Source organism: Ornithorhynchus anatinus, chromosome 11, assembly GCF_004115215.2.
Source record: "Ornithorhynchus anatinus isolate Pmale09 chromosome 11, mOrnAna1.pri.v4, whole genome shotgun sequence".
In the NCBI taxonomy this organism is placed as follows: Eukaryota; Metazoa; Chordata; class Mammalia; order Monotremata; family Ornithorhynchidae; genus Ornithorhynchus; species Ornithorhynchus anatinus.
This window is the reverse complement of record NC_041738.1, coordinates 52,106,224-52,112,223: the sequence shown is the minus strand read 5'-3', so window position 1 is coordinate 52,112,223 and position 6,000 is coordinate 52,106,224.

Below are 6,000 nucleotides of genomic sequence, written 5' to 3'. Positions count from 1 at the left end.
CTGGAAACTGCTTCAGGTATTTGATTTGACGTAGCCAGCTCATTGGCCACAGTACTTCAATATGATGTAAAATTATTATATTTATTCTTATCATTGAATTAAGCACTTTGTGTCAATCACTGTTCTAAGCATATGGGGTAGATAAAGTTTATTGGGTTGCACACCGTCCCTGTTCCATATGAGGCTCACAGTCCAGAATGGCAGGAGATAAAGTGGCTGAGTCTTCAGGAGGCAATGCTATTCCTCGAGAGGAAACACCTGTTTATGAATCTGGATGAGGCAAAACCAGTCTCTGTCCCTAATAATGACTTCTAACAAAAACTGTGGTAATTGTTAAATGCCTACTATGCACCAAGCAGCTCACCGGAGGAAGCAGCGTGATCTAGTGGAAAGAGCAGAGAGACCCGAGCTCTATTCCCACTTCCGTCACTTGCCTGCTGGGCAGCCTTCAAAGCCTTATTGTAGGCGCATCGCCTCCAAGAAGCTTTCCCCGACTAAACCCTCATTTTCTCTTACCCTATTTTTTTCTGTGTCACCCCTGCACTAGGATTTGTCCCCCTTTATTCACCCCTCCCTCAACCCCATAGAACTTATGTACATATCTGTAATTTAATTTATTTATATTAATGTCTGTCTCCCCCTCTAAACAGTAAGCTCATTCTGGACAGGGAATGTGTCTGTTGTTATAGTGTATTCTCCCAAGCATTTAGTACAGTGCTCTGCATACAGTAGGCACTCAATAAGTATGACAAAAAAGAATGCATAAATGAACTCTCTGCTCTTATACTGAGGCCCAGTCCTCTTCCTGTCACGTTGTAGAGAGCCTTTTTACTCATAATGATGGTATTTGTTTAAGCACTTACTATGAACCAGGTACGGTACTAAGTGCTGGGGTGGATACAAGCAAATCAAGTTGGATGCAGTCCCTGTGGGGCTCACAGTCTCAATCCCCATTTTACAGATGTGGTAACTGAGGCACAGAAAGGTCAAGTGACTTGCCCAAAGTCACACAACAGACACGTGGGAGAGTTGAGATTAGAACCCATGACCTTCTGCTTCCCAGGCCTGTGCTCTATCCACTACATCATGCTGCTTCTTTATAAGTTCCTTTCAGAGTTAGCGACATGACAGACCACAGGGGAGAAGAAATGGTCCCTGCAAGAAATGATAAATCAAAAGGAGCCATTCCAGTGGGACATTATCTAGGGAAATTATATGAATTGCAAATGAGAGCTGAGTCTACTTCTTCATTTCAAAGACTCCACAGCTTACCTACAGCATTTGAATTGAAAATCAATATAGTCCATTCTGCCATAGCATGTGTTTTCACTCCATACTTTGACTAGAACATTAGATGGGTTTTAAGGAACATTCTTTCAGCAATGTGAGACCCCGTGATCGCAGTATACCATGGTAATAATAATAATAATAATTGTGGTATTGGTTAAGTGCTTTTTTATGGTTTTATGTTAAGCACTTACTATGTGCCAGGGACTGTAGTAAGTGCTGAGGTAGATACCAGCTAAATTTTAATGAAATGTACATCGCCTTGATTCTGTTTAGTCGCCATTGTTTTTACGAGATGTTCTTCCCCTCGACTCTATTTATTGCCATTGTTCTTGTCTGTCCGTCTCCCCCGATTAGACCGTAAGCCCGTCAAACGGCAGGGACTGTCTCTATCTGTTGCCGACTTGTTCATTCCAAGCGCTTAGTACGATGCCCTGCACATAGTAAGCGCTCAATAAATACTATTGAATGAATGAATGAATATTATTATTATTATTATTACAACACTTCCAGCTGTGCGAGGTCCCCTTGTGGTTTCCCCCTTCAGATTCAGCAGCAAGGTCAGAGAGGCCCACTGGATAAGGATGTGTTCATTCATTCACTCATTCGTGAGTGAGAGTTTACTGTGTAGAGAGCACTGTACTAAACGCTTGGGAAAGTATCATACAAGTCTCTCCCCAATCCAGTCTATTCTTCATTCTGCTTCCCGGATCATCTTCCTGTAGAAACGCTCTGGGCATGTCATTCTCCTTCTTAAAAATCTCCAGTGGTTGCCTATCAACCTCTGCATGAAACGAAAACTTCTCACTCTGGGCTTCACCGCTCTCCATCCCCTTGCCCCCTCCTACCTCACCTCCCTCCTCTCTTTCTACTGCCCACCCCACACGCTCCGCTCCTCTGCCGCTCACCTCCTCACCGTCCCCCGTTCACACCTATCCCGCCGTCGACCCCTGGCCCACGTCCTCCCGCTGTCCTGGCATGCCCTCCCTCCTCACCTCCACCAAACTAACTCTCTTCCCCTCTTCAAAGCCCTACTGAGAGCTCACCTCCTCCAAGAGGCCTTCCCAGACTGAGCTTCTCCTTTTCCCTCTGCTCCCTCTGCTCCCTCTCTGCTCCCCCTCCGCCCTCTGCTCCCTCCTCCTCCTCCCCTTCACTTCCCCTCAACTAAGCCCCCTTTCCCTCTGCTCCTCCCTCCTCCCTTTCCCTCCCCTCAGCACTGTGCTCATTTGTATATATTTTTTACTACTCTATTTTATTAATGAGGTGTACATCCCCTTGATTCTATTTATCATGATTATGTTGTCTGGTTTTTGTCCTTCTCCCCCGATTAGACTATAAGCCCGTCATTGGGCAGGGATTGTCTCTATCTGTTGCCAAATTGTACATTCCAAGCGCTTAGTACAGTGCTCTGCACATAGTAAGCACTCAATAAATACTATTGAATGAATGAATAAATCAGGTTGGACACAGTCCATGTCCCACAGTATTAAACCCCAATTTGCAGATGAGATAACTGAGACACAGAGAAGTTGAGTGACTACCCCAAAGTCACCCAGCAGGTAAGTGGCAGAGCCTGGATTAGAACCCAGGTCCTCTGACTCCCAGGCCTGTGGTTTGTTTTTTTTTTACTAGGCCACAGTTTGTACTGGAAGTAACAGTGATTGAATACTTTTGCAAGAATACATTTCTGTGTTATAATAGTACTGAGTGTATTCTCCTTTCAGCTGCTCAATTCTAACTGTTGCTAGCATAGTGAAAGATTTACACTGTGACTGTAGAGAGAAAGAAACAGCAGACCTCAAGTTTCACATCAATCAATAGTATTTGAGTGCTTACTGTGTGCAGAGCACTGTACTAAGCACTTGGCGAAGTACAATGCAACAGAATTAACAAACATGTTCCCTCCCCAATTTATAGACTAGAGGACGAGCTTACAGTCTAAAGGATGAGTTTACAGTGTCTTTTATTAATAATAATAGTATTTGTTAAGCGCTTACTATGTATCAGGCACTGTACTAAGCGCTAACAGCGATGGAGGGCCAAGTCTCCACGCAGACCCTGTCAGTCAGGTGGTTTCTGGACCAGAGACACACCCAATCATGCAATCTGCAAAAAAAAATCCTCTGGGTAATAATATTTTAGACAGTTTTCAGTCAATCTGCCTGTACTGATGAAACCGGTGAGCTAAATGAACGGTTGAAAAAATTACAACTGCAAATCCAGTGGTCACTGAATTGAAAGTAAATCTGAAAATGTATCTCCTGTTAAGAAACTTGAGGATTAGTTATTTTTAAATGGATATGCATTACTCTGCATAAAGTTGTCCACAGTCTATTTGAATTGAATTCATTCATTCATGCTCCTCAAAAATCTCAATCTCACTTGCCCTCATTTTTATCCATTCTCTTTTCCCTCTAACCCCAGCTCACACTTTGTTCCTCTCGATTCATACTACTCCAGGTGCCTCCATCTCATCTCTCCCTCTGCCAACCACTTGGTCATGGCCTCCCATTACCTAGAAACTCCCTCCACTTTCTTATCCGTCAGGCTATGTTTTCCCCTATTTTCAAAACCTTTTTGAGGACACATCTTCTCCAGAAGGCCTTCCTCGAGAGAGGTCTAATCTTCTCATTTTGTCTCCACTAACTGGCATCTTTACCCTTCCATATCACCTAAGCATTGAAATTACTACAGATCCCAAGGCACTTATTTACATATCTACTTTGTACTCTCCCAATCAACCAATCAATCAATCGTATTTAATGAGTGCTTACTGTGTTCAGAGCACCGTAGTAAGTGCTTGGGAGATTACAATATAATGATATAACAGAGTTGGTAGACACATTCTCTTCCCATACTAAATACAGGGCTTTGCGTGAGTAAGCACTCAATAAGTACCACTGATAGATTGTTATTACCTCATGTACCTATGGCTCCTCTTAGTAGTAGGGATTTTTAGTGTCTGTCTCCCCTGGTGGATTTAAAGCTACTTAAAAGCAGGGATCATTTCTTCAAATTATCTTATACTCTCCTAAGCATTTAGTACAGTGCCCTGCATGCAGCGGGCATTCGATAAATGATGATGATGATGATGGTAAAGGAGTCTAAAATTCAGCCACTACTTTGCTAATAAGCTTTCGGTGAATGCTTTTATCATGCATCCTGTGTGTTGCCTACAAGGATTTACATTTTATTCTTCCTATTCAGCAAAGTTTGAAGGCTGTGAAATTATGGACACTGCCAATTCCTTCCTTGGAAAAAGACCCCTTTCACTTTGGGGGAGAAAAGCAGCAAGATTGAATGCCTCATTTGGAAAAAGGGGAAATTCTCCCTCTATTAATCAAAGCCTGACAAAACCCTGATTCTTCCAGCATTTCAAGGCTGAAGTGACATGTTGATACGGCAGACTGTCAGGCCGGGCATACACGTCACGCTGGGAAAGGAACCGGTTCTCCGAAAGCCCCGGTGTCTTTGGGGAAGATACCTAAGGAAAGAATCCTTAGGCAAATCAACATTATACATAAGAGGCAAGTATTCCACCACTGCCGTGACCCATGATTAGACCTGGACACTCTCAAATGGAAACATCCTCACTAGCCCTTTGCCGCTCAAGTCAGTTGAATCAGGCTGCATGTGGTTAGCATTTTAAAAAACAGATTTTTTCCTCCCCACTCAGTATAGTCATTTTTGACTCATGTATTTACGGGTGCAAATAATCATTTGCAGGAGAGCACCTTGCAGACAAAATTTTGGGACCAACGTACCACTAATCCTAGCTCAGATCCCTTCCCGGAAATGATGGCCGGACACTTGTCAATCTGCCTGAGAGACCGATTTCATTTTGCTCTTTTCCAGCCATAGGTCCTGCTCTCCCCTACCCTGCTTCTGACCCCTGGGGCCATTCCCCAGCATTCTGGCAGGGGAGTGAAAGTGGCAGTTGAGTCGTGGTAGCAATAACATTTATTAATTAATCAATCGATCGATGTTAAGTGATAACTTCGTGAAGGGCTCTGTTACCCACCCTGTGCATCCATCGCCTGTCAGTAAGGTTCATTCTTGGCTAACCAGGAGCTGTGCTCCCCAAAATATATTCTTTAATGCCCAGTAAATGAATAACTTTCAGCTGATCTGTATAAACAACTCTGCCATCTTGCCTGGAAAACTAGAATGAAAGCCTTTCCTCCATTAGGATGGATCCGCACCCAGGATCTAATCCTGGCTTTGCCACACTGACCTGCTGTGTGATCTTGGGCAAGTCACTTAACTGTTCTGTGCCTCATTTTACTCATCTGAAAATGGGGATTCAATGCCTATCCTCCCTTCCCCTTAGACTGTGAGTCCCACGTAGGGCAGGAATGGTGTCTGGCCCGATTGCCTCATATCCACCCCACAACGTAGAACATAGTGAGAAGTAGCATGGCCTAGTGGATAGGGCACAGGCCTGGGAATCAGAAGGCCCTGGGTTTTAATTCTGCTTCCTCAACTTGTCTGCTGTGTGACCTTGGGCAAGCCACTTAACTTCTCTGTGCTTCACTTACCTCATCTGTAAAATGGGGATTGAAACTCAGAGCCCAGTTTTGGACAGGGACTGTGCCCAACCCGATTATCTTATATCTACCCCAGTGCTTAGTACAGTGCCTGGCACATAGTAAGCGCTTAGCAAATACCACAGTTGTTATCATTATTATTATTAGTGAGCACTTAACAAATAAC